Source organism: Oncorhynchus gorbuscha, linkage group LG01 (assembly GCF_021184085.1).
Source record: "Oncorhynchus gorbuscha isolate QuinsamMale2020 ecotype Even-year linkage group LG01, OgorEven_v1.0, whole genome shotgun sequence".
NCBI lineage: Eukaryota > Metazoa > Chordata > Actinopteri > Salmoniformes > Salmonidae > Oncorhynchus > Oncorhynchus gorbuscha.
The window spans coordinates 62,044,660-62,063,256 of record NC_060173.1 but is presented as its reverse complement, the minus strand read 5'-3'; the positions used below and the strand labels follow the sequence as shown (position 1 = coordinate 62,063,256).

At 43.1% G+C, this 18,597-nt stretch overlaps 1 protein-coding gene across 1 annotated transcript in view; it reads right to left on the bottom strand.

Annotated features, from left to right (window-relative positions):
- Positions 1–18,597, bottom strand: part of b4galnt4a (beta-1,4-N-acetyl-galactosaminyl transferase 4a) — a 470,997-nt gene that overhangs the window by 220,281 nt on the left and 232,119 nt on the right. The gene's annotated exons all lie outside the window — the stretch shown is intronic.

Here is an 18,597-nt window from a genome sequence, read left to right as displayed (position 1 = left end):
AGGTCTCCAGAGATGTTCGATAGGGTTCAAGTCCGGGCTCGGACTGGGCCACTCAAGGAAATCTAGAGACTTGTCCCAAAACCACTCATGCATTGTCTTGGCTGTGTGCTCAGGGTCATTGTCCTGTTAGAAGGTGAATCATCATCCCAGACTGAGGTCCTAAATGCTCTGGAGCAGGTTTTCATCAAGGATCTTTCCCATCATCTTTCCCTAGATCCTGAATAGTCTTCCCAGTCCCTGCTGCTGAAAAACATCCCCACAGCATGATGCTGCCACCATCATGCTTCACTGCAGGGATGGTGCCAGGTTTCCTGCAGATGTGATGCTTGGCATTCAGGGCAGAGTTCAATACTGGTCTCATCAGACCAGATAATCTTGTTTCTTATGGTCTGAGAGTATTTTAGGTGCCTTTTGGCAAACTCCAATCTGTGCCTCGACACAATCCTGTCTAGGAGCTCTACGGACAATTAATTTGACCTCATGACTTGGATTTTTCTCTGACATGCACTGTCCGCTGTGGGACCTTAAATAGACAGGTGTGTGCCTTTCCAATGCATGTCTAATCAATTGAATTTACCACAGGTGGACTCCAGTCAAGTTGTAGAAACATCTCAAGGATGATCATTGGAAACAGGATGCACCTGAGCTCATTTTCAAAGAAAATTGTCTGAATACTTATGTTAATAAGGTGTTTGTTTTTTATATTTTTTAATACATTTGCACACATTTCTAAAAAATGATTTTCACTACGTCATTATGTAGGCTTGTGTGTAGATTGATGAGGGAAAAAATAATTTTATACATTTTAGAATATGGCTGTAACGTAACAAAATGTGGAAAAAATCAAATGGTCTGAATAACTTCCGAATGCATTGTATAGCCATGCAGTGCTTTGAAAGGCTGGTCAATGCACACATCAACACCATTATTCCAGACACCCTGGACCCACTCCAATTCTCATACCACCTCAACTGATACACAGATGGCCTCACCCACCTGGACAAACGGGAATACCTATGTAAGAATGCTTTTCATTTCTGTACACTAGAGCATTCAAAACCATAGTACCCTCCAAGCTCCTCACCAAGCTCAGAACCCTGGGACTGAACACATCCATCTCCGACAAGATCCTGGACTTTCTGACATGCCAAACCCAGGCAGTGTGGGAAAGCTACAACACATCTGTTACGTTGACCATCAACAAGGGGGCCCCTCAGGTGTGTGTGCTAGGTCCCCACCTGTACTCCCTTTTAACCCATGACTGCGTGGCCGTGCATGACTCCAACACTATCATCAAGTTTGCTGATAAAACAGCGGTGGTAGGACTGATCACCTACGACGATGAGGCATCCTATAGGGAGTAGGTCAGAGACCGGGCAGTGCGGTGCCAGGACAACAACCTCTCCCTCAACTTCAGCAAGACAAAGGAGCTGATCATGGACTACAAGAAACAGGGGTGAGCACGCCCCCATCCACATCGATAGAGTGCTATTGGAGTCTCAAGTTCGAGAGCTTCAAGTTCCTTTCTGTCCACATCACTAAGGAATTAACATGGTCCACACAGTTGTAAAGAAATGTCTACAGCTATGCATTTGAGAGCATCTTGACTGGCTGCATCACCACTTGATGTGGCAACTGCAAGATACCTGACCGCATGACCCTACAAAAGGTGGTGAGTAATACCCAGTACATCACTGAGAGCGAGGTCCCTGCAATCCAGGACCTCTATTCCAGACGGTGTCAGAGGAAGGTCCAAAAAACTCCACCATCTGAATGGCAAGTAGTACCAGTGCCCCATGTCTGGAACCGACAGGATCCTGGTCAGCTTCTACCCCCAAGCTGTAGAACTATTTGTGTGACTGTCCTTGTCTATTTGTGTGACTGTCATTGTCTGTCCGTATATCAGTATTTTGTTACTTGTAATGTTGTGTGTCTTTTGTGGACCCCAGAAAGTGAAGATGCTACTTCTGCTAAATCTACTGGGAAGCCGAATAAACCATAAGACTGGTAAACAAGGCTACTACGGTAAATATATCATCATATCATCGTCACCTGCATTTTTCTAATTATTTTGCACACTCTATCCACACATACTTACACTGACACCCCAACACAAACAACACACATACTGACCACACACAGTTTAGTGTCTATCCTGCTGCTTACTGGTACTCCCTGCATATAGCCATGTTATATTCCTCATGTGACTATTTCTATCTTTATTTTTAACTCTGCATTGTTAGAAATGGACCATTAGTAAGCGTTTCACTGTTGTTTTCAATAGCGTGTGACAATTTTAATTGAATCACCAATGTTTAATGAATACATTTTTGTCATTTAGCAGACACTCTTATCCAGAGCAACTTATAGTACTGAGTGCACACATTTTTGTACTTGTCCTCCATGGGAATAGAACCCATACCTCTGGAGTTGCAAGCGCCATGCTCTACACACTGAGCCACACAGTACGCAGTTAATAAACACTTGTAAAGGTTACATTGGATTAATAAATATTTGTGAAAATATTGCACAAAGAAATGGAAATATTCATGAAAATACCCTGTACACAATTTTCGAGAATTTCAAAGATTTCAAGATTTTATAGTCCATATGAGGAAATCAGTCAATGTAAATCAATTCATCAGGCCCTAATATATGGATTTCACACAACTGGGAATACAGAAATGCAAAACATTATCTTGCTGGAACATGAGGTGGATGAATGGAATGACAATGGGCCTCGCGATCTTGTCACGGTATCTCTGTGCGTTTAAATTGCCATATATATTTTTTTATTGTGTTCGTTGTCCATAACTTATGCCTGCCCATACCATTACCCAACCACCACCATGGGGCACTCTGTTCACAACTTAGACATCAGCAAACCGCTTGCCCACATGACACCATCTGCCTGGTACAGTTGAAACCGGGATTCATCTGTAAAGAGCACACTTCTCCAGCGTGCCAGTGGCCATCAAAGGTAAGCATTTGCCCACTGAAGATAGTTACGACGCCAAACTGCAGGCAGATCAAGACACTGGTAAGGACAACGAGCACGCAGATGAGCTTCCCTGAGACGGTTTCTGACAGTTTGTGCAGAAATTCTTCGGTTGAGAAAACCCACAGTTTCATCAGCTGTCCGGGTGTTTGGTCTAAGACAATCGCGCAGGTGAAGAAGCCAAATGTGGAGATGCTGGGCTGGCGTGGTTACACATGGTCTGAGGAATGAGATGCAGGTTGGACGTGCTGACAAATTCTCTAAAACGAAGTTAGAGGCAGCTTATGGTACACAAATGAACATTCAAGTCTCTCACAACAGCTCTGGTGGACATTCCAAATGCACACTCCCTCAACTTGAGACATACAGTACCAGTCAAAACTTTGGACAAACCTACTCATTCAGGGGTTTTTCTTAATTTTTACTATTTTCTACATTGTAGAATAATAGTGAAGATATCAAAACTATGAAATAACACATATGGAATCATGTATTAACCCAAAAAGTGTTAAACAAATCTAAATATATTTTAGTTATTAGGTTCTTCAAAGTAGCCACCCTTTGCCTTGATGACAGCTTTGCACAAACTTGGCATTCCCTCAACCAGCCTTGCTTTTGCCAGCCATTAGCATTGCTTTTCCAACAGTCTTGAAGGAGTTCCCACATATGCTGAGCAATTGTTGGTTGCTTTTCCTTCACTCTGCGGTCCAACTCATCCCAAACGCTCTCAATTCGGTTGAGGTCGGCTGATTGTGGAGACCAAATCATCTGAAGCCGCACTTCATCACTCTCCTTCTTGGTCAAATAGCCCTTACACAGCCTGAAGGTGTGTTGGGTCATTGTCCTGCTGAAAAACAAATGACAGTCCAACTAAGAGTAAACCATATGGGATGGCGCGTACTGCTGCAGAATGCTGTGGCAGCCATGCTGGTTAAGTGTGCTTTGAATTCAAAATAAATCACCGACAGTGTCACCAGTAAAGCACCCCACACCATCACACCTTCTCCTCCATGCTTCACGGTGGGATTCATACATGCAGAGATCATCAGTTCACCTTCTCTGCATCTCAAAAAGACACAGCGGTTGGAACCAACAATCTCACACTTGCACTCATCAGGCCAAAGGACAGATTTCCACCGGTCCAATGTCTATTGTTCGTGTTTCTTGGCCAAGCAAGTCTCTTCTTCTTATTGGTGTCCTTTTAGTAGTGGTTTCTTTGCAGCAATTTGACCATGAAGGCCTGATTCACACAGTCTCATCTGAACAGTTGATGTTGAGATGTGTCTGTTACTTGAACTCTGTGAAGCATTTATTTGGGCAGCAACTTCTGAGGCTGGTTTTCCTTTCCTGTGGCGGTCCTCATGAGACCCAGTTTCATTATAGTGCTTGATGGTTTTTGAAACTGCACTTGAAGAAACTTTCAAAGGTCTTGACATTTTCCGCATAGACTGACTTTCATGTCTTAAAAGTAATGATGGACTGTTGTTTATTTTTGCGTATTTGAGCTCTTCTTGCCATATTATGGACTTGGTCTTTTACCAAATAGGGGTATCTTCTGTATACCACCCCTACCTTGTCACACCACAACTGATTGGCTGAAACGTATTAAAAAGGAAAGAAATCCCACAAATTAACCTTTAACAAGGCACACCTGTTAATTGAAATGCATTCCAGGTGACTACCTCATGAAGCTGGATGAGAGAATGCCAAAAGTGTGCAAAGCTGTCATCAAGGCAAAGGATGAACACTTAAGAATCTTAAATACAAAATATATTTTGATTTGTTTAACACTTTTTTGGTTACTACATGATTGCATATGTATTATTTCATAGTTTTGACGTTTTCACTATTATTCTACAATGTAGGAAATAGTACAAATAAATCTAAAATAAATGAGCAGGTGTGTCCAAACTTTGACTGGTAATGTTTATGGCATTGTGTTGTGTGACAAAACTGCACATTTTAGTGTGGCCTTTTATTGTCCCAACAAAGTGCACCTATGTAATGATCATGCTGTTTAATCAGCTTTTCGATATGCTACATCTGTCAGGTGGATGGAGATTTACAGGAATTTAAACACATTTACGCATAATATTTGAGAGGAATATGCCTTTTGTGTGTATGGAACATTTCTGGGTTATCCTATATCAGCTCGTGAAACACGGGACCAACTGTAGTGAGGTTCGTACTGGCAGCAGAGAAGTCAGGCGCAGGAGAGCGACAACGGATTTACAACGGTGTCGTTTAATATCCATAAACCACCGTCAACAGCACAATACAATAAATTGGTCAAACAAAACCCGGTAAATACCAGCATACCGTTGCATAAGCACTACAAGAAAAAATTACCGACAAGGACATGGGGGGGGGACAAAGGGTTAAATACACAACATATAATTAATGGAATTGGAACCAGGTGTGATGGAAGACAAGACAAAAACAATGGAAAATTAAAAGTGGATCAGCGATGACTAGAAGGTCGGTGACTTCGACCGCCGAACCCGCCAGAACAAGGAGAGGCACCAACTTCGGCGGAAGTCGTGACACCAACACTTTACATGTATATTTTTGCTCAGTGTACGTTCATTAAAAGTTATAAAAACATAGAGTCAAGGGCTCTTTTTCATTATTCTACAAAGGCATACTGCAATACATAGGCGTTACTTATTTTAATGTATCTTACAATAAAAACATTACAGTGTAATACATTTGATACTTTTTATTTGAAGATTTGATTAATACTAGAGTTATAGTGAGTAATATAGTCCAGTTACAGCTTCTTCTGATCAAGTAGAAACAAAAAGGAGGTGTCTTTTTCCCAGGTGTGAGCTATTTCCCGGGAAGAGCCAGATGCACTGCTGCCACAATTCTTACACTATTGCTGATAACTATTTTTGTCCGCTCATACAGGAATAATAAAGGCCCGGTACACAAATTTTGGGTTTGGCGGATGCCAGGAAAACGCTACATGCCCCAATGCATACTGCCAACTGTAAAGTTTGATGGAGTAGGTCTAATGGTCTGGGGCTGTTTGTCATGGTTCAGGCCAGTTCCCTTAGTTTCAGTGAAGGAAAACCTTAACATTCTAGATGATTCTGTGCTTACAACTTTGTGGCAACAGTTTGGTGAAGGCCCTTTCCTGTTTCAGTCTAACAATGCCCCAATGCAGAAAGTGAGGTCCATACATAAATTGTTTGTCGAGTTCGGTGTGGAAGAACTTGACGGGCCTGCACAGAGCCCTGACTTCAACCCCATCGAACACCTTTGGGATGAATTGGAATACTGACTATGAGCCAGGCCTAATCACCCAAGTCCCCGCAGGAATGTTTACATTTACATTTAAGTCATTTAGCAGACGCTCTTATCCAGAGCGACTTACAAATTGGTGCATTCACCTTATGACATCCAGTGGAACAACCACTTTACAATAGTGCATCTAAATATTTTAAGGGGGGTGAGAAGGATTACTTTATCCTATCCTAGGTATTCCTTAAAGAGGTGGGGTTTCAGGTGTCTCCGGAAGGTGGTGATTGACTCCGCTGTCCTGGCGTCGTGAGGGAGTTTGTTCCACCATTGGGGAGCCAGAGCAGCGAACAGTTTTGACTGAGCTGAGCGGGAACTGTACTTCCTCAGTGGTAGGGAGGCGAGCAGGCCAGAGGTGGATGAACGCAGTGCCCTTATTTGGGTGTAGGGCCTGATCAGAGCCTGGAGGTACTGAGGTGCCGTTCCCCTCACAGCTCCGTAGGCAAGCACCATGGTCTTGTAGCGGATGCGAGCTTCAACTGGAAGCCAGTGGAGAGAGCGGAGGAGCGGGGTGACGTGAGAGAACTTGGGAAGGTTGAACACTAGACGGGCTGCGGCGCTCTGGATGAGTTGTAGGGGTTTAATGGCACAGGCAGGGAGCCCAGCCAACAGCGAGTTGCAGTAATCCAGACGGGAGATGACAAGTGCCTGGATTAGGACCTGCGCCGCTTCCTGTGTGAGGCAGGGTCGTACTCTGCGGATGTTGTAGAGCATGAACCTACAGGAATGGGCCACCGCCTTGATGTTAGTTGAGAACGACAGTTTGTTGTCCAGGATCACGCCAAGGTTCTTAGCGCTCTGGGAGGAGGACACAATGGAGTTGTCAACCGTGATGGCGAGATCATGGAACGGGCAGTCCTTCCCCGGGAGGAAGAGCAGCTCCGTCTTGCCGAAGTTCAGCTTGAGGTGGTGATCCGTCATCCACACTGATATGTCTGCCAGACATGCAGAGATGCGATTCGCCACCTGGTCATCAGAAGGGGGAAAGGATGTTCCAACATCTGGTGAAAGCCTTCCCAGAAGAGTGGAGGCTGTTAGAGCAGCAAAGAGGGGAACAACTCCATATTAATGCCCATGATTTTGGAATGAGATGTTTGACAAGCAGGTGTTCACATACATTTGGTCATGTAGGTTATGTTTCGCACATTTCAAGTGACTATACTCCCCACCCCTCCCCCCCAAAAAATATTTTTCTTTTAAAATGTGCTGAGGCATCTCTGGACATCTTATGACATTTTGCATGCATTGATTTTCAGAAATTTGATTTATGATTTGTTCAAACGTGTGGTCATACAAGTGTCTGAAAAACCACAGTTTTTTGAGTGTGGTTTTTTTGTTGCTGTAAGGGTAGGACACAAGCCCTGGTCTAAACCCACTCATACAAAGAGTCATCCAAACAACTTGAGTGACACAGGTCAACAATATCAACTATCTTTCTGTGTGTCCATGTGCTCACTGTATGTCTCATTGTCCCCCTTCTATTTTACTTTTAAACCTGGAAGTCCCATTGAGAGAGACAGTGTATTTTTCAAGGGAGACCAGGGTCATGTTCATTAGGGCATGCAACGGAAAACAGTTTAGAGTGTTTTGCAACGGAAAATGTGTTTCTTGTTGGAAAGTCTCTCCCTGTTTCAGTCCGCTTTCTTCCATTTGTTGCCTAATGAACACGACCCTGGTCAAGAAGCGAGAGGCAGCAGGATAAGGTATAGACTCTCAAGCAGCCATTCCTAATTGGCATACAATAACTCCAGGATGTACAATAATACTGTTATATTCTTGCACAGTCAGCTCCTTTCCATAAGTACAGAGACACCTGAGGAGCAGAGAGAGAGAGAGAGGGAGTAAGAGAGAGAGAGAAAGGGAACAAAAACAGACATATAGACAATCCAAAAGACAGACAGACTGACAGAGAGCGATTGAGGGAAAAAAGATAAAGGGATAGAGAGCCAAAGAGACTCGAGGGAGAAGTAATCTCTAAAAACAGCCTCTGGGCATCGTGGGATCTCGCCAGACTGGCACGGGGAAAGGAAACACTCTTAATCACTGATTACACTCCCTGAGTGCCAAGCAAACTATCTGAGGCTGCTATGGATTGATTCACCCCTGGCACCCGCACTGCTCTTACAAAGATAAGTCAGTTACAAAGAAACAGAATCACATCATTACAGGCTAATTGACGTGAATAGGGATGCCTATTCTAACGATTATATTTCTATGGATAACACTTAAAGCCTGTAGGTATAATGCTTTATGACTTTTATAGACGCGTATGAGGTTTTATAAGAATTAATAATGCTTTCTGATTTTCTCTAATTTTGCATATTTCTGATACTGAATGTTATTAGATCTTCAACTAAAACCTAATATTAGATAAAGGGAATCTGAGTTTACAAATAACAAAAAATAGATTATAAAAATAGACTACTTATTTTCTTTATTTAATTAACAAGTTGTGCAACACTCAATTTCCCTGGGTGAAAAAATAACTCAATAACAGGTTGTGCCACCTTTAGCTGCAATGACTGCAACCAAATGCTTCCTGAAGTTGTTGATCAGTCTCTCATATCACTGTGGAGGAATTCTGTCCTACCCTTGCATGTAGAACTGCTTTAACTCAGCAACATTTGCTGGTTTTCAAGCATGAACTGCTCGTTTCAAGTCCTGCCACATCTCAATTACGATTATGTCTGGACTTTGACTAAGCCATTCCAAAACTTCAAATTTGTTGCTTTTTAACAATTTTCATATAGACTTGATTGTGTATTTTGAATCATTGTCTGCAGCACGACCCAGCTAAGCTTCAGCTCACAGACGGATGGCCTGACATTCTCCTGTATAATTCTCTGATACAGAGCAGAATTTGGTTCCTTCTGTTAAGGCAAGTCATCCAGGTCCTGAGGCAGCAAAGCATCCCCAAACCATCACACCATGCTTGACCGTTGGCATGAGGTTCTTACTGTGGAATGCAGTGTTTGGTTTTCACCAGGCGTAATGGGACCCATGTCATCCAAAAAGTTGGCTCAAGTTTGCCAAAAACCACCTGGAAGCACCCGGATGATCATCAAGACTCTTGGAAGAATGTTCCATGGACAAAAGTCAAAAGTAAAACCTTTTAGATGACATGGGTCCCATTATATACAGTGGGGAGAACAAGTATTTGATACACTTGCGATTTTGCAGGTTTTCCTACTTACAAAGTATGTAGAGGTCTGTAATTTTTTATCATAGGTACACTTCAACTGTGAGAGACGGAATGTTAAACCAAAATCCAGAAAATCACACTGTATGATTTTTAAGTAATTCATTACTTACATCATTTACAAACAAAGCATTTGTGTTTAGTGGATCTGTCATATCAGAGGCAGTAAAGATGCCAGGGAGGCTCTTTTGATACGTGAATGAATTGGCCATTTTCCTGTCCTGCTAAGCATTCAAAATGTAAGGAGTACTTTTGTGTGTCAGGTAAAATGTACGGAGTAAAAAGTACAATATTTCCTTTAGGAATGTAGTGAAGTAAAAGTTTAGATACCCCAAAAAACGACTTAAGTAGTACTTTAAATTATTTTGACTTAAGTACTTTACACCACTGCACACGCACATGCACGCACATGCACACACACACACATGCATCATTGATGCTGCTAGTTATTGTTTTGTATATAAGCTGCACATTTCATAGTCTATTCCAGGGGTGGCAAGCTCATTACATGGAGGTCCTAGTGTCTGCAGGTTTTTTGTTTTTCCTTTCAATGAAGACATAGCAACCAGATGATGGGAGTTCCTTACTAATTATTGACTTCATTTCATCAAGGGAAGAGTGAAAACCCGGAGACACTCGGCCCTCAGTGGAATGAGTTTGACAGATGTGGTCTATACTGTATGTTCCTATTATGTGTATATATTTTCAAACATTACCCTCTTCTTTAAACTAATCTTCATCGTTTTTTTTTAATACATTCCCTGATATTGTTTTTTTATTTTTTATTTTGTATTGCACTTTTGAGGAGAGTGTAACAATTGTGAAGTGTGAGTGTCAGGATAAATGAATGGCACGTCTCAGGCTGGATACATTGGCATTCAGGATCTTGAATTTCCACCAAGTGTTGTTATTAACACCCCATGTTCCCCATATCCTACAGTCGGCGGAGAAACCAACTTTTGAGTGTTCAGAGATAAAACACTTAAGGTCTTCCGACTTGCATGGAAGTGGCTAGAGTCTTCAGAGGTGTGATGATAATTAGGAGTCTGAAAACGAGGGTATTTGATGCAGTGTGATCTCCATTCTTCTAGCCATGGTAGCCAAAATATTGGGCAACTGTGGATTTTTATACATGACCCTAAGCATGATGGGATATTAATTGCTTAATTAACTCAGGAACTACACTTGTGTGGAAGCACCTGCTTTCAATATACTTTGCATCCCTCATTTACTCAAGTGTTTCCTTTATTTTGGCAGTTACCTGTATATGTCTCTATGGATCCACATTTCAACTGACTCAAAGGTCATGTTGGTTAACCCAATGTACTGTCCCCCAAAACAATTGTGTATGTGTGTCACACCAGTGCTCAACAACAAACGGCATATGCTGCTCACAAGCACTGTCATTTAACCTGCATTATAACGCAGATACTGTTTCGGCTGCAATAGCCTTAGCCAGGTAATATTAAGAACAGATCAGAGACCTGCCTCTGGCTATGGTTCAATGAAATATGGGGGTAAGATATGAATATGAGAAAATGGCCAGAATACTAGGGCCAGTGTGTGAATGCTTAAGGCGACTTGACATGTAAATAAATACATTTTCATTATTTTGTTAATTAATTCATCCATTCAACCACTAATTTATTAATTCACTGTGTTTGTAATCTCATTTTGTTGAGGTGTGGCGTAGCGGTCTAAGGCACTGCATCTCAGTGCTTGAGGCATCACTACAGACACCCTGGTTTGAATCCAGGCTGTATCACAACCAGTCGTGATTGGGAGTCCCATAGGGCGGCGCACAATTGGCCCAGTGTTGTCCGGGTTTGGCCGTTGTAGGCCGTCATTGTAAATGAGAGTTTGTGCTTAACTGACTTGCATAGTTTAAAAAAAGGTTACATACATTTATATATATATATTATACGTTTTATGGCTTTGTTATGTCATGGATTCATCTATCTGTCTGTGATCCTATCTGCCCATCTTTGCCATTGTCACTGTTCTGGTAAGGACCTCAAGAATTGTAAGGCAAATTCCTACAAAGAAGGCAAATAAACCTGACCCTCAGCATGACACTATGCTAATTAGAACTATGTTAATTACCTCAATTAGATACTACTCTTGTGAGCTCACAACTCCCTAAGGCAATATTACTGTATGATACAACCGTACTACTCTAGTGCAAGATGTCCCATGGCACCCAATGTTATAAATTAGAGCAATGATGCTCTCCATTTGATGATATGATGGTAGAATAGCATGCAAACCATAGAATCCATTGATTCTATTTCTATGATGGAAATACTTTATTACACTGCTATATACTCCATAATATAATATAATATAATATAATATAATATAATATAATATAATATAATATAATATAATATAATATAATATAATATAATATAATGCTGTGGCACATAGCAACACATAGCAACCTCTGGAGGTTTGGATAACAGCTAGTAGTCAATCATTGGACCAGGGTTCAAATCCCAGTCTGGGCTAGCCCTTGAATTCACTGCAATATCAGTTTGCAAAGTCATGGTTCTTCAGGTTGGTTTTAAATGTTATTTTTTTTCACCTGTCGAAAGTGAAGGTTATAACAAGGCAAGCAAACCTGTATGACAACATGCTCTGTGGGAATTTGGGTAAAAACCTACCTACACTACTCAAAATAAAAGTACTACTCTGATTCAAATCATCCTGTTGATACATCTGTTTACGGAAAGATATAACTACACCGCAGAAGAAATAAACACATTAGAAGATAGCACAATTGAAGATTGCTAGAAAGAGGCTAACACAAAATAAATATAAAAAGTAATTGTGTACAGAAAGGGAAAAATGTGATGAGTACAAATTGCGGTACTTGGAAAGTTTACTTCTATGGATCTCATTTGTTAACAGGGAAAACAGTAGAAGCCACAGCGAGTGGAACTCATTATGTTTTTCAAAGCGCTTGGAAGAGAACGAGAGAATGAGACAGAGAGAGAGAGAGAGAGAGAGAGAGAGAGCTGCCGGTCCAGACAGCATCCATAGCCACGTCGTCAGAGCATGTTCAGACCAGCTGGCTGGACTGTTTACGGACATATTCAATCTCTCCTTATCCCAGTCTTTAAAAAAATATATATTTCACCTTTCTTTAACCAGGTAGGCTAGTTGAGAACAAGTTCTCATTTGCAACTGTGACCTGGCCAAGATAAAGCATATCAGTGTGAACAGACAACACAGAGTTACACATGGAGTAAACAATTAACAAGTCAATAACACAGTAGAAAAAACAGTCTATATACATTGTGTGCAAAAGGCATGAGGAGGTATGCGAATAATTACAATTTGACAGATTAACACTGGAGTGATAAATGATCAGATGGTCATGTGCAGGAAGATATACTGGTGTGCAAAAGAGCAGAAAAGTAAATAAATAAAAACAGTATGGGGATGAGGTAGGTAAAAATGGGTGGTCTATTTACCGATACAGCTGCAGCGATCGATTAGCTGCTCAGATAGCAGATGTTTGAAGTTGGTGAGGGAGATAAAAGTCTTCAACTTCAGTGATTTTTGAAATTCGTTCCAGTCACAGGCAGCAGAGCACTGGAAGGAAAGGCGGCCAAATGAGGTGTTGGCTTTAGGGATGATCAGTGAGATACAACTGCTGGAGCGCGTGCTACGGGTGGGTGTTGCCATCATGACCAGTGAACTGAGATAAGGCAGAGCTTTACCTAGCATGGACTTGTAGATGACCTGGAGCCAGTGGGTCTGGCGACGAATATGTAGCGAGGGCCAGCCGACTAGAGCATACAGGTCGCAGTGGTATGTGGTATAAGATGCTTTAGTGACAAAACGGATGGCACTGTGATAAACTGCATCCAGTTTGCTGAGTAGAGTGTTGGAAGCTATTTTGTAGATAACATCGCCGAAGTCGAGGATCGGTAGGATAGTCAGTTTTACTAGGGTAAGTTTGGCGGCGTGTGTGAAGGAGACTTTGTTGCAGAATAGAAAGCCGACTCTAGATTTGATTTTCGATTGGAGATGTTTGATATGAGTCTGGCAGGGGAGTTTACAGTCTAGCCAGACACCTAGGTACTTATAGATGTCCACATATTCAAGGTGATGCTAGTGGGGCATGCGGGTGCAGGCAGCGAAAGGTTGAAAAGCATTCATTTGCAGTTGGAGGCCACGGAAGGAGTGTTGTATGGCATTGAAGCTCGTTTGGAGGTTAGATAGCACAGTGTCCAAGGACGGGCCGGAAGTATACAGAATGGTGTCGTCTGCGTAAAGGTGGATCAGGGAATCGCCCGCAGCAAGAGCAACATCATTGATATATACAGACAAAAGAGTTGGCCTGAGAATTGAACCCTGTGGCACGCCCATAGAGACTGCCAGAGGACCGGACAGCATGCCCTCCGATTTGACACACTGAACTCTGTCTGCAAAGTAGTTGGTGAACCAGGCAAGGCAGTAATCAGAAAAACCAAGGCTACTGAGTCTGCCGATAAGAATATGGTGATTGACAGAGTCGAAAGCCTTGGCAAGGTCGATGAAGACGGCTGCACAGTACTGTCTTTTATCGATGGCGGTTATGATATCATTTAGTACCTTGAGCGTGGCTGAGGTGCACCTGTGACCGGCTCGGAAACAGATTGCACAGCGGAGAAGGTACGGTCGGATTCGAGATGGTCAGTGATGGCCTGTTTGTTGACTTGGCTTTCGAAGACCTTAGATAGGCAGGGCAGGATGGATATAGGTCTGTAACAGTTTGGGTCCAGGGTGTCTCCCCCTTTGAAGAGGGGGGTGACTGCGGAAGCTTTCCAATCCTTGGGGATCTCAGATGATATCAAAGAGAGGTTGAACAGGCTGGTGATAGGGGTTGCGACAATGGCGGCGGATAGTTTCAGAAATAGAGGGTCCAGATTGTCAAGCCCAGCTGATTTGTATGGGTCCAGGTTTTGCAGCTCTTTCAGAACATCTGCTATTTGGATTTGGGTAAAGGAGAACCTGGAGAGGCTTGGGCGAGTAGCTGCGGGGGGGCAGAGCTGTTGGCCGAGATTGGAGTAGCCAGGCGGAAGGCATGGCCAGCCGTTGAGAAATGCTTGTTGAAGTTTTTGATAATCATGGATTTATCGGTGGTGACCGTGTTACCTAGCCTCAGTGCAGTGGGCAGCTGGGAGGAGGTGCTCTTGTTCTCCATGGACTTCACAGTGTCCCAGAACTTTTTGGAGTTGGAGCTACAGGATGCAAATTTCTGCCTGAAGAAGCTGGCCTTAGCTTTCCTGACTGACTGCGTGTATGAATGACCAGGCATCCTCAACTGACGGGATGAGGTCAATGTCCTTCCATGATACCCGGGCCAGGTCGATTAGAAAGGCCTGCTCACAGAAGTGTTTTAGGGAGCGTTTGACAGTGATGAGGGGTGGTCGTTTGACTGCGGATCCGTAGCGGATACAGGCAATGAGGCAGTGATCGCTGAGATCCTGGTTGAAGACAGCGGAGGTGTATTCGGAGGGCCAGTTGGTCAGGATGACGTCTATGAGGGTGCCCTTGTTTACAGATTTAGGGTTGTACCTGGTGGGTTCCTTGATGATTTGTGTGAGATTGAGGGCATCTAGCTTAGATTGTAGGCCTGCCGGGGTGTTAAGCATATCCCAGTTTAGGTCACCTAACAGAATAAACTCTGAAGCTAGATGGGGGGCGATCAATTCACAAATGGTGTCCAGGGCACAGCTGGGAGCTGAGGGGGGTCGGTAGCAGGCGGCAATAGTGAGAGACTTATTTCTGGAGAGAGTAATTTTTAAAATTAGTAGTTCGAACTGTTTGGGTATGGACCTGGAAAATGACATTACTTTGCAGGCTATCTCTGCAGTAGACTGTAACTCCTCCCCCTTTGGCAGTTCTATCTTGACGGAAAATGTTATAGTTGGGTATGGAAATCTCAGAATTTTTTTATATATATATATATATATTATAATTTATGGATTATGTTCTAAATGCTCAAGGTGTGGTAAATGTGCACATTTTTTTGTTTCAAAAATATATTATTCAAAGCAATCTGTTCAGTTACTACTCTGCCCCTCGGTCACTGCCAGCAGTGGCAGCTCCGCCTCTGTGGGCGCAGGGGCCTTGTGAGCAGTGCTTGGATTGTGTTGCCAGTTATTTACTATGAGGTGGAACTTCCCCGAGCATAAAAATATAACAGAACAGAGTAAGTCAGAACTTCTGGGGCTGCGCTCTAGTCTCCTTCCAATGAGTCTCTCTCGCCAGACGGCTTACTCCCGCACATGACTCTAGGTTTGAAGATGGGAACCTAGACTTGACTATATCTGCTGTCAGATAGAGCTTAAGCAAAAAATTAATTGTAATTGACTTGTAAATAAATAATAATAACAGTCATAGGAGCCTGGGACCTGATAAACCGGAAAACTTACATCCAACGAGAGTTGAAGGACAGAGGGATAGACTAGATAGAACCTTCTCATCGCAGATCTGGTAGGATAAAAAATCATGGACAATTTTATTGTTTCCCCCTGATGATGTTTGTCAGGTTCTACTGCAGGTGACAGGGCAACATGTTGTATCAACTAAAACAGGATAAAACTGGGTGTATCACAAAGCATGATCAAATTAATTAGCCAGCTACAGTCATTTTGAGAAATAGTTTGGTCGATATTTGGTGTCAAATGAACCAGTTATCTACTGTAAAGACTTCGTTCATTTATCAAGACACATTCTGACAACCCCTTGTCGTCAAAAAATAGAGAGTGAACAAATGTGAATGATGATTAAGGCCAGTGGTGAAGATGCGTCGAGCGACTTCCTGTCACCGAGACCGAACATTGTATTGATGGCTCGCCATCTGTGGGCTATCACCAGGACTGCTCATTCACGCTTGTAATTCACGCTGCTCATTGGTTAGCGAATGCTCCTGCTACCTGTCTCTCCCTAACTTGCTGACAATGTTTTGGCTCTCTGCCCTGCATTTTACTGCTTGTTTCTACAGAACCAACTTGCGAGTTGGTCATCTCCCGCTCGTATAGTGCATGTGCAGCTAGGATCAATACAGTGAGTAAGTCATCCTCTTTCCTTCTATTTGCCGTACTGGTGTGTGTTGCTTGTGTGTTTGCCATTTCACTTGCGGATCTTTTTTTGAGAGGTGGGGTGCGGGATGTATTTGTGAACCCACTGTAGCTCATAGCAAACTTTTTGTGAATTCCTGTCAAGAAGAGACATGCTATCCTAGCTAGCCTGTAGTTTCAAATGGAGGTCACTAAATGAAAGTGTTCAATGCTGCAGGAACTGTGTTGATTTTTGCTCTATTCCCGGGACAAGGTGATCCGTCTGGACTGATCAATGTAGCAACTGTTTGCTTGCTACAAGGTCGAAGTGGCTACTCATAGCAAACAAGTAGAACATTTACACAAGCTACTAGGGAATCCACACCCACCTATTTTCTCTTTCTCTTCTACTCCAAAACTGGACGCCGCTTTGGCCTGGTGGGAGTGTTCGGCACCTCTCTCTACAGCCGACTGGCCGTTTCTCTGCTCTGCAGAGATACCTCCCCGAAGGGCGACTGGAGTTAATAGGTTGCTTCTGGATTACTTAGTGTATATTCCTATCCTACCAACCAGCCACGGAGGCACGTCACTCACCATGGAAGTCGAAAGCAATAGGAGTAATAGGAGCCTCCTTGGTAATAGGAGCCTCCTTGGCGATTGGAAAGCCCAGACTGGATCCAGAGGTTTTGGCGCTTTTATTCCTGGGGGCTTCCACTTTGAGATCGGGTCCGAAGTTACCTGCACCTTCCTCCTCTGCTCTTTCTCCATTTCCAGTGGCTTCTACCTTGGGTTCAGACCTTCAGAGTTCCCCCTCATTAAACTGTGAAGGTGTCTGAGACTCTGGACCCTTCATCAGTTACGATTGATTCTACGGCTGGCTCGGATCCATTGGGCCCCACCTCAAGTGGTCTTCTAAACCACTCGAGGCGAAATAATGCCAGACGCCATCAGCCATTTCACCAGCTTGGAACTGCTGAAAATTGACTTTGAAGAACTGATTCTAGCTCTGAAAGATTCCAAAAAGACCCGGTACCATTGCTGGGTCTCTGCTGTGAAAGATTCAGCAGGCTACTGGCATTATACACCTGGCGAAAAGAATACTGTAGCTCTTTTGGCATAACGTTTAAAGATAACTTTGAAACATTTAGGAAACAAAAGATGCTCTACAGCCTTCAAACTCAACTTTGGACCTTGAAGCCAGTTCCATTAAATTTGTTTATTGCTCCTCTCTAATCAGGGACTGATTTAGACCTGGGACACCAGATGTGTGCAATTAATTATCAGGTAGATCAGTAAACCGGCAAGCTCTGGACCTTGTAAGGTAAGAGTTGAATACCGCTGCTCTACAGGAATGACGGAGTCCATCCAAATCATCTTGGCTCCTGGACCCCGTTAGCACATTTAAAGGCTACGTTGTGACAATTAATGCTCAGTGACCCAAGCCCTGCTCAGATAATCCCTACCATAGTGTCGCTGAGTTGTTTTAATGCTGCTGCAAATGTACATTGTCCCAGGGTCGTTGGCAGTCATAATGTAAGTAACCTAATAACCGAATAACCTAATAATACTAACCTAATAACCTAGTAATCTAACGTATGTCCCTCTAACTGCCCCGAATGCCTCTGCTGATCCCACATCTATTGTATGCAGTTATACTGTTAGCATTGAGGTGGATTGCACTAGTAGGAAGTCCACCGTGTGCAGCTTACTCTGCACCACCAGCTCAAATATGAATATCACTGTCATGTCTACCTCAGATATGCCTCCCAGTAAAGCAATAAAAACCATGGAGAATTCTTGGAAAGTACAAAAAAAAATTGCCCACATTAGTTAAGAACAAATTCTTATTTACAATGACGGCCTACCCCGGACAACGCTGGGCCAAATGTTTGCCCCCCTATGGGACTCCCAATCATGGCCAGATGTGATGCAGCCTGGATTCGAACCAGAGACTGCAGGTCTGCCTCCTGCACAGAGATGCAGTGTCTTAGACTGCTGCGCCACTAACTCATACTGTGCATAGCGTAAGGAACAAGGTTCAT